This window comes from Rhinatrema bivittatum, chromosome 9, assembly GCF_901001135.1.
Source record: "Rhinatrema bivittatum chromosome 9, aRhiBiv1.1, whole genome shotgun sequence".
Classification (NCBI taxonomy): domain Eukaryota; kingdom Metazoa; phylum Chordata; class Amphibia; order Gymnophiona; family Rhinatrematidae; genus Rhinatrema; species Rhinatrema bivittatum.
In genome coordinates this window covers 106,706,269-106,722,333 of record NC_042623.1, presented here as the reverse complement: position 1 = coordinate 106,722,333, position 16,065 = coordinate 106,706,269, and positions in this window count along the sequence as shown.

Sequence of the window (16,065 nt, the reverse complement as noted above, 5' to 3'; positions counted from 1 at the left end):
AAGGAATAAATGACATTTTTATGGAGCAATTGGTCCAGGAACTGACAAGAGAGGGAGCAATTTTAGATCTAATTCTCAGTGGAGGACAGGATTTGGTGAGAGAGGTAATGGTGGTGGGGCCGCTTGGCAATAGTGATCATAATATGATCAAATTTGAATTAATGACTGGAAGGGGGACAGTAAGCAAATCCATGGCTCTTGTGCTAAACTTTCAAAAGGGAAACTTTGATAAAATGAGAAAAATTGTAAGAATAAAACTGAAAGGAGCAGCTACAAAGGTAAAAAGTGTGCAAGATGCATGGTCATTGTTAAAAAATACCATCCTAGAAGCACAGTCCAGATGAATTCCACACATTAAAAAAGGTGGAAAGAAGGCAAAACGATTACCGGCATGGTTAAAAGGGGAGGTGAAAGAAGCTATTTCAGCCAAAAGATCTTCATTCAAAATTGGAAGAAGGATCCAACAGAAGAAAATATGATAATGCATAAGCATTGGCAAGTTAAATGTAAGATATTGATAAGACAGGCTAAGAGATAATTTATTTTATTTATTTATTTAAAATCTTTTCTATACCGTCGTTAAGTAGTATACCAATGGTTTACAATGAGGCACATATATATATTTTTGGAAAATGTATAATACTATCTATAGGAAGTGTCATTAGAGTCCGGTAATATAGTTTAGTAATAAAGGCTATTTGTAAAGTGTTAGAAATATTTTCCTTTTCTATGTTTCACAGATTTAATTTCATATATAACTCTATAGGAGTGTATGTTTTATTTTTATCAAACACACTTGTAGACCAGACAAGTGCTGCATTCTGAAGTTGGCCGTAGAGGCAAAAACTCACAATCAAAACTTTTTAAAATATATCCGAAGCAGAAAGCCTATAAGGGAGTCAGTTGGACCGTTGTGATCAAGGGGTTAAAGCGGCACTTAGAGAAGATAAGGCTATCAAGGAAAGATTAAATGATTTCTTTGCTTCGGTGTTTACTAAAGAGTATGTTGGGGAGATACCCGCTCCGGAGAAGGTTTTCATGGGTAATGATTCAGATGGACTGAACCAAATCATGGTAAACCTAGAAGATGTGGTAGGCCTGATTGATAAACTGAAGAGTAGTAAATCACCTGGACCGGATGGTATACACCCCAGAGTTCTAAAGGAACAAAAAATGAAATTTCAGACCTATTAGTAAAATCATCCATTGTACCTGAAGACTGGAGGATAGCTAATGTAACCCCAATATTTAAAAAGGGCTCCAGGGGCGATCCGGGAAACTACAGACCGGTTAGCCTGACTTCAGTGCCAGGAAAAATAGTGGAAAGTGTTCTAAACATCAAAATCACAGAACATATAGAAAGACATGGTTTAATGGAACAAAGTCAGCATGGCTTTACCCAAGGCAAGTCTTGCCTCACAAATCTGCTTCACTTTTTTGAAGGAGTTAACAAACATATGGATAAAGATGAACTGGTAGATGTAGTGTTTTGATTTTCAGAAGGCGTTTGATAAAGTTGCTCATGAGAGGCTTCTAGGAAAAGTAAAAAGTCATGGTATAGGTGGCGATGTCCTTTCGTGGATTACAAACTGGCTAAAAGACAGGAAACAGAGAGTAGGATTAAATGGACAATTTTCTCAGTGGAAGGGAGTGGGCAGTGGAGTGCCCAGGGATCTGTATTGGGACTCTTACTTTTCAATATATTTATAAATGATCTGGAAAGAAATAAAAAGATTGAGATAATCAAATTTGCAGATGATACAAAATTGTTCAGAGTAGTTAAATCACAAGCAGATTGTGATAAATTGCAGGAAGACCTTGTGAGACTGGAAAATTGGCCATCGAAATGGCAGATGAAATTTATTGTGGATAAGTGCAAGGTGATGCATATAGGGAAAAATAACCCATGCTATAGTTATACAATGTTAGGTTCCATATTAGGTGCTATCACCCAAGAAAGAGATCTAGGCGTCATAGTGGATAACACATTGAAATCGTCGGTTCAGTGTGCTGCGGCAGTCAAAAAAGCAAACAGAATGTTGGGAATTATTAGGAAGAGAATGCTGAATAAAACGGAAAATGTCTTAATGCCTCTGTATCGCTCCATGGTGAGACCCCACCTTGAATACTGTGTAAAATTCTGGTCACCACATCTCCAAAAAGATATAATTGCGATGGAGAAGGTACAGAGAAGGGCGACCAAAATGATAAGGGGAATGGAACAGCTTCCGTATGAGGAAAGACTAAAGAGGTTAGGACTTTTCAGCTTGGAGAAGAGACGGCTGAGGGGGGGGGGGGGATATGAAAGAGGTATTTAAATTATGAGAGGTCTAGAATGGGTAGATGTGAATCGGTTATTTAGTCTTTCAGATTATAGAAAGACTAGGGGGCACTCCATGAAGTTAGCATGTAGCACATTTAAAACTAATTGGAGAAAGTTCTTCTTCATTCAATGCACAATTTAACTCTGGCATTTGTTGCCAGAGGATGTGTTAGTGCAGTTAGTATAGCTGTGTTTAAAAAAGGATTGGATAATTTCTTGGAGGAGAAGTCCATTACCTATTGATTAAGTTGACTTAGAAAATAGCCACTGCTATTACTAGCAACGGTAATAGGAAATAGACTTAGTTTTTGGGTTCTTGCCAGGTTCTTATGGCCTGGATTGGCCACTGTTGGAAACAGGATGCTGGGCTTGATGGACCCTTGGTCTGACTCAGTATGGCATGTTCTTATGTTCTGATAAAATCACAACTTCTCCACTCCCAAACATCTCCCCTCCATAGTAGCTCCCTCCCCAGAAGCCCCCTGACCCACCCAGAACATAAATCAGGGTCCTCTGTTTGTATGCTGAGATAGCAGTGCAACGCCATTCCAGCCACTTCCAGCATTACTTTGATAATAACGCTAGGAGCATACATTTACGCTGACAGAGTACGCGTCTAGCGTTATTACCAATGAATATGCATGAGATAGATTTGCATGCACTACTGCCATTGTATGCAGATCTGTCTTATGCATATTCTTGAGGACTGGAGTTGGCCACCCCTGCCCTAAATATGTTGATGCTGCAAGAACATTACTTCATTAAGAATCCTTGGATGAATAGATTTTAGAGCTGGCATATTATTAACGTATGAAATTCGGTTTCTCTTTTACTTATTCTTCTGTAAAGTTCTTTTTAATAATTACTTTCAGTCAGTATTAAGAAGGCATACCTTTCTCAGCCTTGGGTGAAGAATGTTAAGGATGTGCTTTTGTTGGAAATGAAACAAGAATTTATTTATTTTTTTTTTTTGAAATTGTGTATGGCAAAATGGCTCCAGCCTTAGCTCTCTGATGCCATTTTGAAAAATAGCAGTTGGAAAGGAATGGCTGGGAATTGTTCTTGCCTGATTTGGATGAGGTAGAGTACTGGGTGGGGGGAGACTGGAGGAGATTGGAGAGATGGGGTAGAGGTGAAGCAGAGCCTGGGATTTAAAATTTTATATGTTTGTAGAAAAGAGAAGGGGGGGGGGGGGCAAAGCCCCAATCCAATCCCAACTTTTATTTTGTGTTATTTTGTGTTTCTTTTTATTTTATTTGTTTTGCTCTCTCATTTTTAACATCTTCTGTTCCCTGGCTATTTTTCTTTTTAGCAAGATAGGGAAAAGGAAAGGTGCATGCCTACCCACTGAGCCTCCGACGCCGGTCCCAAATCCAGTGATCATTTTTGTTGTTATTGCAGTCTCTCGGGATCTCTTCATGTGGCTGTTGGAGTGATCACTGCTACAGAAGAAACACTAGGGATGTGCATTTGTTTGAAAATGAATGATTTTTTTTTTTTTTGGCATGACAAAGTCTATTTTAGTTCATTTTGAATGGAATGAACCAAAAATAGACTTTCCTGAAAATACCCCAGAACTTTAGGTATTTTCAGTTTCTTTCCACTAAACATTATTTTTTTTTTTAAAGTGGTCTCCCCAGCGCTCACTGCCACTTCCTGAAGTCCCGGGATCTCTCGAAATCTTCCTAGCGCTCCCCCTTACAACCCCCTCCTTCCACTTCCCACAAATGAGCCAAGAGTGGGGACCTTCCCAGCACCTACTTATCCCTTCAGTGTCTGTGTGTGCATGTGTGTGTGTGTGTGTGTGTGTGTGTGTGTGTGTGTCTGTGTGGGAAGGTCTTCCCCAAAGAAAGGACTGGAGCGACCCCAGATCTTCCTGCCCTTCCAGCTTCTAAACAAACCCAATCCCTAGGCAGGCCAGTCTCATTTTGTTTAATGGCCGTGTTTATGATGTACAGCATAATTTTATAAGCAACATCCTAATAAGATTATCGCACCTTAGACATTGTCCCCTTAGTATTTGCCACAAAGCTCTTTGGTTAGTAGCTTGAATGAGTAGTAAGTACATAGTTCTGGAGAAAACTGGTATATAATATATATCGGAAGAATGGACATATGTAGTCTTGAAAGCTCATGTACTGTAACTTCCTTTTCATTGATGAAGTATCGTACTGTAAGCTACAACAATTCTAGCATGGATAAGAAAAGAACTTTTGGTGGTGCTATTAAGAGTAATCGTATGCTAAGCAGCATCTGATTCTTTACTTGTGTACACACGACTCGGATGCTCAGTTATATATTCAATACATAGTAATCATTCTGGAAAAAAACCCATTACCAGTAGGACTATATCTATTCTCAAATGTATCTTTTTTTTATATTTCTGCAGTGCACTGATATGTTTACCTACTGAGACAGATAAACACTGTGGAGACACTTTACTTTGTTTAAATGTATTAGCAAAGTCACCCCGCTTTCATATATGCAAGCACTGTGTTATCCATATCTTTACTTTTCTAATACTGAATTAATTGCCTTAATATACCCCTTGTGGAAGGCAGGGTTAAGCTTATTTTAATGCTAAACTAAACCTATTTTGAATTCATCTTAGTGGGAGAGAGAGAGGGAAAAGGATCATTTAATTAGCTAAGCCTATTCTCCTGGACTTGTGTACTCAATGCAAATTAATATCACTCAGCGCACACATTTACTTAGCCTCACTGCTGTTTGCAACATGCGAATCCTATCTCCCATCCCACACCTTGCACTTGCACAAGTGATTAACCACACAAAGAGCTCATTTGCCTCTAAGTGCCCTTGCAAGGTTTTCTTCACAGAAAAGAAGAAAGGAAGTACAATGAGCAAGCACACAGCCTTTTTCAAGGATGAACTCTTATTCCAAAGTAACTGATTCTGGATGCATTAAAGTGAATATACAAAGGACTTAACTGAAGACAATCAATATTCTTCTGTATGAAGTATTGCACCTTTACTATCAGCAATCATAGGTTTTGCCTATTGAAAACGTAACATTTTCAGGTGATAAAGAAGAACATGGAGATTACACCTAAACATCCAACAATACAGCATATTGACAAAGGAAATTCACTTTTCTTTAGCAAAACAAAGACTGAATGAGATAATTATGTAAGGATTAGATATTTGCTGTTTCATGAAAGGAGCCAGTTCAAATCAAACCATTACATGGAATATAGGGGTCTAGCAGGTGAACCGCACCACAGTAGGGAACAAAGTAGTGTAGAAGAAGAGTGGTGTCAAAAGATGAGCACCCAAAGACCAAAAATAATAATGAAAGTGACCCTGTGAAGCTAAAATAATAAAATCATACAAAGAAAAATAATTTATGCATATTTTAATAAACAAAAGCATTCTAAACATAAAACATTTTAAAGATACCTTAGAAACTGACTCATCTGTAGGCGGAAGCTACATTTCCCACAATTTTTGGGTTCTCTGGACACACTGTGTTGGAGGAAGACAAAGGCGCGCAAGAGATAATGCTGAAGGCACAGGTCAATAATGGAAAAGGATAGGTCTGGCTGAGTTTGGGACTTAGCCAGTAAAATCTGTAGATTTAATATTTTCCCCCCTGTCCAGATCATTTTTAGCTGGATAAGTCATTATCGTGCTAAAACTTATTTGGATAAATAAGAGGTGTTATGGGGGTGGGACTTAAACTTAGCTGGACATCATTGAATATCAGTGCTATCTGGCTATGTTTAGCCAATTAAGTCCTGTCATAGTAAAAGCAGGTGTAATGCTATCTGGGTACATGAACTTGGATATCTTTAGCCTTAACCGGAAATATTCAACATATGGCGGGTTGTTTGGATACAAAATATGAAAGCAAATATAAAAGTTTGTGGGCCTTCCGACATGATTCCACAGCCCTCCACTCCAAAAAATAAATTGGAATAAATGCAGGCTAGTGCCTGATCCCTACCCCCACCTCCCCTAACCAACCAAATTTAAAAAAACATAGAAACCTAGAAACATGACTGCAAAAAAAAAAAAAAAGTATAGCCCATCCAGTTTGCCCATCCATCCAATTAATTTAGCATTATATAATTCTCATTGCTTCTTTAGAGATCCATTGTATTTATCCCATGCTTTCTTTAATTCAAATAGCATTTTTTTTGTCTCTACCATCTCCACTGGGAGGCTATTCCACATGTCCACCACCCTCTCTGTAAAGAAATATTTTCTAAGATTATTCCTGAGTCTACCCCCTTTCAAACTCATTGCATGAGCCCTCATTCTAGAGACTCCTTTCCATTGAAAAAAGCTCACCTTCTGTGCATGGAAACCTTTGAGATTTTTGAATGTCTCTATCATCGCTCCCCTATCTTGCCTTTCCTCTAGGATATACATATTTAGTTCTTTAAGTCTATCCTCATATGCTTTAGAACAAAGCCCATTGACCATTTTGGTATCACCCTTTGGACTGACTACATCCTGTTTATATTCTTTTGAATGTGTGGTCTCCAGAATTATACTAAGTATTCCTAATGAGGTCTCACCAGGGACCTATACTGGGGCAATATCAACTCCCTTTTTCTGCTGACCATTCCTTTCCCTATGCAGCCAAGCTTTTTTTTGGCTTTTACCATTGCTTTATCCACCTAAAGATCATCACACACAACTAACCCTAGATCCTGCTCTTCATTTGTGCTTAGAAGAATTTCACCTCCAATACTGTAACTTTCCCTTGGGTTTTTGCAATCCTAAATGCATATTCTGCATTTTTTGGCATTACATCTTAGCTGCCAGTAGGGATGTGCATTCGTTTTGAATGAATACGCAATCCGCGTGGTTACGGCCTGGGGCGGTCCGGGGGCGTGGCTGCGCCCTCCGTACCTGCCCCCAGGTTGCGTCCCGGCACGCTAGTGGCCCGCTGGCGCGCGGTGATTTACGTCTCCCTCCGGGAGGCGTAAATCCCCCGACAAAGGTACGGGGGGGGGGGGGGGGTTTAGACAGGGCCGGGCGGGTGGGTTAGGTAGGGGAAGAGAGGGGAAGGTGAGGGGAGGGCAAAAGAAAGTTCCCTCCGAGGCCGCTCTGATTTTGGAGCGGCCTCGGAGGGAATGGGGGTAGGCTGCGCGGCTCGGTGCGCGCCGGCTATACAGAATCGATAGCCTTGCGCGCGCCGATCCAGGATTTTAGCGGATACGCGCGGCTACGCGTTTATCTACTAAAATCCCGCATACTTTTGCTGGCGCCTGATGCGCCAGCAAAAGTACGCCAATTCGCGCGGTTTGAAAATCTACCCCTTATTGTTTTCTTTATTGTTGTTTCTATAATTTTGTTTAATTCCATAGTTAGACTGGCATGTCTGTAGTTACCTAGTTCTTGCTTGTTTTCACTTTTGTGCAGCTGGGCTACATAGGCTCCTTTCCAGCACCTTGAAACCTTCCCTTATTCCAATGACAAGATAAACGAGATATGAATGGTAAAATCAGCACTTCCTTGGGAGCATCCCTTCAAGTTCCATTGCTTATCTAATTTCAGTTGTAATAGTACTTCCTTCTGTGTAAATGAATTTATGATCATTTCACAACCACATGGGCACCTGTTTCCTGCCTTACACACATCTCTATTGCTTTTGTCTGTGTATATTGCACAAAATAATTTAAATTTCTCTGAGTACCCAACATAAATAACATCACAAGTTTGAAGAAACAAAACTACAATCTTCACAGCATCTTTCTATTCATCATGTATTGACAGTTGTATCAAGAATGAAGAATCATCATATTAAAGACTGTAGGCAACACATTTATGAAATTGATTCAGAGCCTTATTTTCATGTAAGTACTTTATCAGAGACACCTTAACAAATACTGTATGAAACAATCATTTTTTTCTATCCTGTTATTCTTGCTTCTCATGTCTTAGTTTATTAACTTCCCACCTTCTATGTTCACCTCATCTAATTTATTTTTTTTCCATTCAATTAATTTTTTTGTCCACAGTGCTTTAGTTATAGAGAAGGTGAACAAAAAGATACAAAGGTTTGAGTTAACTAATTAATTCCTTGCATTGTATTTGAGTGGCATTTTGCGACTGACATTAAAGAGCTAATTTTCAACAGTGTGCATAATTTAGCATATATAAGTATAAGTCAGTGCATTTAAAGATGTGCTTGTTTTTTATAAACTGTGTGATGGGATCCACATAGTTTATAAAATATTGTATAATCTCCATCCCAAAAGATTGTGCTTATGTAACAGTGATGTAATAGTTTCTGCAAATACTTTATTGAAGTATATGCATATAGGGGCCAATTTTAAATTTTAAGCGCGTGGGGTACATTTGTGCGCGCTACCCGCCGTGCACAAATGTACACCCGATTTTATAACATGCATGCGCTACCACGCACATGTTATAAAATCCGGGGTTGGCGCGCACAAGGGGGTGCACACTGGTGCACCTTGCGCGTGCCGAGCCCAAGGGGTGCCCCAATGGCTTTCCCCATTCCCTTCAATGCCGCTCCGAAATCGGAGCGGCCTCGGAAGGAAGTTTTCTACTGCTCCCCCCCCACTTCCCCTCTCTTCCCCTATCTAACCCACCCCCCAGCCCTAACTAAATCCCCCCTACCTTTGTTGCAGAAGTTACGCCTGCCTCGGCTGCCGGTGCACCATCCCCCGGTACAGGCCGCTGTGCTGGAGGACTCGGGACCGCCGCGGGACCACCCCCAGACTGCCGCCATGCCCCCGGCCCTGCCCCAAGACTGCCGCCATGCCCCCAGCCCTGCCCCAGCCCGCTCATTTTTGAAAGCCCCGGGACATACGTGCATCCCGGGGCTTGCGCGCGCCGCCGAGCCTATGCAAAATAGGCTTGGCACGCGCAGGGGTAGGTTTTTGGGGGTTACACGCATGTCTTACTTGCATAGCCCTTTGAAAATCTACCCCATAATTTCCGCACACAATAATTGAAATGTAAGCCTCATTTTATACACGGAGGCAGGGATTTTACAAAGTTGACTGATATACACACATATCTCACTTATGAAAATACATACTTATGCATGTATTTCCATGCACCACTTTGCTGACATCTTTACCAGTTGAGCCAAACCTTAGTCGGTTTACCCACCCCCTCCACCAGTTCACCCACAGCCTCTACCTCTTGCTCCAGACCCTCTATCTAAAAATTGCAGATTAAAGAAAAGTTGGACTTAATTTCCATGACTTGATTAGCATGTGTAAAAGCATGAGTGTATGTTTGATGATGTAAAACATGTATCCCAACTATAAAATACAGAAATGTGCATGTACTTCTTAGTGCTACTTCAAAATGCTCTCTTTATACACACCTACTTTTCTGTGCAACATTGACAGTTTGCATTTACTTTCTTCCTTCGCTTACCATGTTCATAGGCTACTTACATTGGTATATGCCTATTTTACATGTACAATCGCCATGAATGTTACTATCCATCAGAGCCGTAGCCAAGCAATCTGGCATCTATGGCCAAGTGAAAAAATGTGCCTTCACCCATTACATAACACATGAAACCATGAGTTGGGAGACTTCTATTAAATGTTTGTATAGCAAAGCCCATGGCCAATGCAAGGGTATTAGGTGTCCTAGGAAAACATTTCAGTTTTGCAACCTCCACCCCATTACACCCTCCATACATAATTAAAAATTATGCATTTATAATGAACAGATTTTACATGACAAAGTACATTCAAAGCACAGTCTTCTGAGGTAAAAATATCACTTACAATATATATATTATATTTACATGCACTGCTCTGGTGCCAATCAGAAAACCCTCCAAAAAAACAAGAGACACTTGGAACCCACATGGTATTAGTCCTACTATAATGCATCTTGGGCATGAGCATGACCCTCAAACAGCCACGATAAAACAGAATTATAATGCAATAAACTTTCTATATCAAAGCAACACACTGTCAACACTCAAACAGCAAATCTCTGCTTAAGGAGCCAGCCCACCTCAATTCGGAGGGGGGAGGCCACAACAAGCGAGGTGCTCCGCCTCTGGGGCAAGGGAGGGGGCAGAGGCTGGGGGCGGGCTGGCAAACATGATTTAAAGGAGTGTTGGCCCACCCAACAGCCTCTTCTTTGGCAATTTTCCCACCCAACATGCCCATTTGGGGGACAGCTTTAAAGTTTCATGGAGTCAGTGGGAGTGAAGGATCGCCAAACAGGCATGGCATAGGGGGCAGGTTTGACCAAGTCCTCTGGTGCACGGCATGTGCAATTTTTGAAAGACGACAAGGCAGAGAATAGCAGGCAATGTGATATTCTGCTTATACGTTACATCGGTGGGTGGGAGTGAGATGAGTTGCATATCAAGTCTTCAGCGTTGATGGCCAGGATTGGCCTGTAGACTACCCTAAATTATGTTGGCATGCTAAATGACAAACCCTAATCTTTTATGTACCAGGACCTCATTGCATCGCAGAAAAATTCATCACTGATCAATGATCGAAGTGCAGGATAACCTGAGGGGCAAGGCTTCGATGGCCCTGCGTCTTTAATGGTGCTACACTGCTGTAGCATGATTGTATGGCGTATATGTCAAATTTGGGTGAGGCTTCGATGGCCTTGTGCTCAGGACAGCATTACATTGCTGTAACATGAGCCAATGGAGTATTTTGCAAATTGAAATTTAGCTGGTAAGGGTGTGGTCACACTAGAGATTGAGAATGTTAGCTATTAGTAATTGCTGTTGTGTGATTGAATGATTGTATACAATTGAGTTGTATGTATTGACCTATACTGCAGCCATATCCATCCAATAAAGATTTTCTTTGTGAACACTTGTGTGACACAGTGTCTCATACAAATTCTTGAGGATTATTTGATGGGGGAAGTGGTAAATTAATGGGTAGGCAAGAGGAGGCAGTCATCTGCACCTGAGACAGTTGTGAAAGTTAACACTGCAAATAATACACCAGGTCTAAAACAGTAATACACCCCCTATTAGGAAAACAGAACAAGCCAAGCTGCAATAGATTCATATATTGAAACTACAAACTGCTGAAATACCTCACCTCAGTCACACATGCAAAACACAGATAGAACCTCAAATACAGAATACGACAAAAACTGAACTGGAAACTAGAAGTGAAATTCTGAATGCACTACAATGAAAAAACAGAAGCAATATCATTCCTTATGAAACAATAAAATTAGTAAAAACATACTAATAAATTAAATCATTCAAAGCTAATAAATAGAATAACATTCAATAATTAAAAACTCATATAAAAATTTTCCAAACACCAATAAAATATTTAAAAACAGACACAACAAATAACACCCAACAATTAAAAATATTAAGGATTTTAAAACATTCCCCGTTATCCATATCTGGGAACTTTTGATTTCTAGATGGCCTGAAATCGTCATGGATTAGCAGGCAGAGAAGAAGTGGGGTTGTTGTGCATACACATGCTCCGTCTCATACACACATGCTCCCCCTCTCTTTCACATATACATGCACTCTCTCACACATACAATCATGCACTCTCAGACATGCTCTCTCTCTCTCTCACATACACACATGCTTTCACTTTCATATATACACATGCTCTCTCTCTCTCTCTCCACACACACACACACACACACACACACACACACACACACATGCTCTCTGTTTCTAACACACATATGTTTTCTCTTTTTCCTATATACATATCCACATGCTCTCTCTCTCACATGTACCCATATGCTATCTTTCTGCCACACACACACATATGCTTTCCCTTACTTTCACATACCCACACACTCTCTCTCACTCTCCCACACACATACACACATGCTTTCTCATATAACTCTCACAAGCATACATACATATGTTCTCTCACTCTCATATAGTCACACACTGTCTCTCACACACACATACACACATACTCTCTCTCTCTCAGTCTCCCACACACATGTTCTCTCTCATTCCCCCCTTGAAGAAGCAGGCAGCAGCAGTCTCCTTCTTCAGCCCCCTTGGCCAAGGGAACAATTTCTGGCTGCGGGGGCTGACCCAGCTCTAGCCTTGGATTTCTTTCAGCAGGATAGGGCAGAGCATGATCCTCCTCCTCCTCCAAAGCAGTGTGGACCCACCAAAATTGGCAGCATGGTCAGTGGGGCCTTAGTAAATGGAAAAGCAGCCTGGCCCTGCCAGAATCAACAGCATGGCCTGGTGGGGTCCCACTGACCATGTTGTCAATTTCAGCAGGGCTATGCAGCTTATTTTCTTACTGAGGCCCCACCAGCCACACTACTCTCACTGACACATGGCAGCAGTGATGCTATGGTGCCCTTCAGTAGCAGCACCTATGGCCATGGCCATACTGGCCATAGGCAAGCTACAGCTCTGCTATCCACAGCAGAAGGCATGTTACTACCCATAACAGACAGCATAGGGGAAACCTGCATGGAGCAGTAGTTACTACCTTTAAAAAATTAATTGCTATGCAGACTGGATGGACCACTTGGTTCTTTTTTTACTGACATTTACTATGTTACTATGAACATCTTTAAAAATGTACCTGAAAATGACACTAATTCTTGTGAATAGGATATATGCTGCTAAAAATTATATTTTTTGTAGTAATGGCTTAGCTAAACCAGTATGCAAAGACATTAGCATGTACATGCTAAAATTAGCATGTGCTTGAATAGAAATGAAGGAACATCATAAGCAAATGAGGCTATAGTAGGTGCAAACTAATATAGTAGGTGCATACTTCTATAGTAGGTGCAAACTCCCCTCTATAACCTATTGAACTCACACTTACTAGGAAAGAGGAGGTCATGCTATGTCCTGTGGATCACATCTATTTCATGGGAACCTTCTGTCTGTCATGCGGCAGTAGGGTGGGTCCTGCCTTTGGGAATGATAATATATTACTTCCACACAGAAGTGACATCTGTAGGCCAGAAGTAATATTGCCACTGTGGGCCAGATGCAAACCTCTACTGCATCCTGAGGGTAAGCCATTACTTTTTGGCTTGAATGCCACTCCCCATCTCCACTCCTCATTGGGAATTCTCCTTCTTTGGACCTTCTATAGACCCTGATCCAAGCAGGATAATTAATGTGGCCCTTAGAAAAAATATTTGCCTACTCTGCACTAACACCTGCCTTGGATCATGTGGTAATGTTTCTTACCATGCCATTTTAAGGGCTAAGTTAATAGGATGTACTAGAGGTTAGAGGAGATGGGGGTTGTAAGAGCAGAAGGTTTTGTGGGTGGTGTGGAGTAGAGGACAGGAGAGAAACAGAGGAGAGAAAGAATGAGGCAGAGAAAGGAGGAAACCAGAGAGAAGAGACATCAATACACATCAGCACTTAAAAAAACAATTCCACTTTATGCAGGCAAGAAACATATTTTCAAAGCAAAGGTTCACCAATGACAATTGTTTTTCAATCATTATTGTACTTTGCACAGTGATAAAACAAATTATTTAACTATTTTTGCAAATAAAGGTTCATACCATGAGTTCAAATCAAATTTCATGATTGTGCTGAAATGTTGCACTATATGGGCCGGATTTTCAAAAGGTTACGCGCACCGGGCCTATTTTCAAAAGGCCCGGTGACGCGCATAAAGCCCCGGGACGTATGTAAGTCTCGGGGCTTGAAAAAAGGTGCGGGGAGGGGGTGGGGCAGGGTCAGAGGCTCCCGGCACAGCGGCCATTTGCTGCTGGGCCAGCGCGCGCAACTTACTTCAGCCCCAGGGCTAAAGTAAGTTTTGAAATAAAAGAAAACAAAAGAAAAAGGTAAGGGGGAAAGGGCGGGGGAGGTAGGAGAAGGGAAGGGAAGGTGGGGTGGGGGGGTAAGGAAGTTCCCTCCGAGGCCGGTCCGAAATCGGAGCGGCCTGGGAGGGAACGGGGGAAGGCAGCGCAGCTCGGCGTGCAGAAGGTGCACAATTGCGCACGCATATTATAAAATCGGGCGTACATGTGTGCGCGCTGGGTAGCATGCTCACATGTACGCCCGCGCATACCTCTGAAAATCTACCCCTATGTGTTCTATGTCTTACATGGTCTCAGATAGTACCTGTAGTCTTCAAGATAAGTGTTGCAGCAGAGACAAAGAAGCAGTAGAGCTGTAAATTCCTCTCATAAGACATTGACTGGGAATTAGGAGAGATGCTTATGAGGTTACCCGACTGAACTGAGGTATTTCCAGGCCAGGCTTGGGGAAGTGTTTGCACTTATGTGCATACTTTTAGATTTTCAAAAATAGACACATACATTTTTTCAGTAAATTTGTGTAGAAGTTGTAGCAGGTATAATTGTGTGCAGGTAGATTTGGTGAATAATTACCAAAGAGGCCTTATGCGTGTAAGTATGCTTCGAAAACTGGAGTAATTTATGAGAACATTTGCTGGCTAACTTATGTGCAATGTTACAAAATTACCTCATAAATTTTCAGTGACATACATGCGGAAAAATGTTTTTGCAAGAGTTTTAGTGCATAGGCCCCTGATTTTTACCTGCCTGCCCCACCAAGGCCCACCGATGCTCCACGCGGCCAAGACCCATCGGGGTCAGGAGCCTCCTCGAGCCACTGCAACCACTTTCCTTCGGCGACCGCATCCGAGGCCCGCCCACACCGCGACGTCACGACTGGCGACCCGACAGCCCTTTAAAGTTCTGCCCTCCTCCAGCAAACCCTTCTTACCTGCCTGCCCCACCGAGGCCCAGCGACTCTCCACGCGGCCGGTGTAAGACCCATCGGGGTCAGGAGTCGCCTTGAGCCACCGCAACCACCCTCCTTCGGCGACTGCATCCGAGGACTGCCCACACCGCGATGTCACGACCGGCGACCCGACGGCCCTTTAAAGTTCGGCCCTCCTCCAGGTGTCTTGTGCCTAAGGAGCGCAACCAAGGAGCAAGCCCCTTGGCACACCCCTTAGCGTCGCCCCTTATCACCACCCCTGAAACCACGCAACTCCCCCCACCTTCCCCTCCTACACCCTTAAATCTCATCATTTTTCTTGTCTGTTCATCATTCAGTTTTCCTCCTCTCACAATTTCTGGGCCTCACGCCCTTCACACTTACTACCATCCCCCCCAATTATCTTCACACATCACATCCCACTATCTGTTGCCCCCCCTTTCAAGTATCCCACTCTAGCATTATACACCCACTTTCAATAACCATCCTATAAACACGCCTCCTTTAAGCAAAACATGCTGGTACACCCAATACCTACACTCAAACACTACTATTTCAAATGCAACATACCCCACTTTTCCCACTCTAGGGCCCACCCCAGATCTTTCCTACCAATCATGTTAACCCCGCTTCCACAATTCATTGGCCTCACTGCTTTCATCCTCATTCTCTTCAATTCCTAATCCATTGTCTAAAAAAAACCCCATTCTCAACGACATCCTTCTGGATGACAAACCCGACATCTGTGCCATAACTGAGACATGGCTCAAAGAAACCGATATTGTACTGTTAAACCAACTCCCTATTCACACCTATGACATCTTCTCCATACCTAGACCCAAAAAAGAGGCGGAGGTCTCCTACTTGCAGCCAAAAAGACCTCAAACTGGTATCCCAAACTGCACTGCACCCAAATTCGAAATTGGTCTCTTTAAATCACTGCAACTACAAATATGCCTAGTCTACACCTCCCCAGGTCTCCTTGACAGAAACTCATCCCCCCTCACTGAATATATAGCTGAGAATATAGCAATGGACACTCCTTTTTGTTGCATCCATTGGT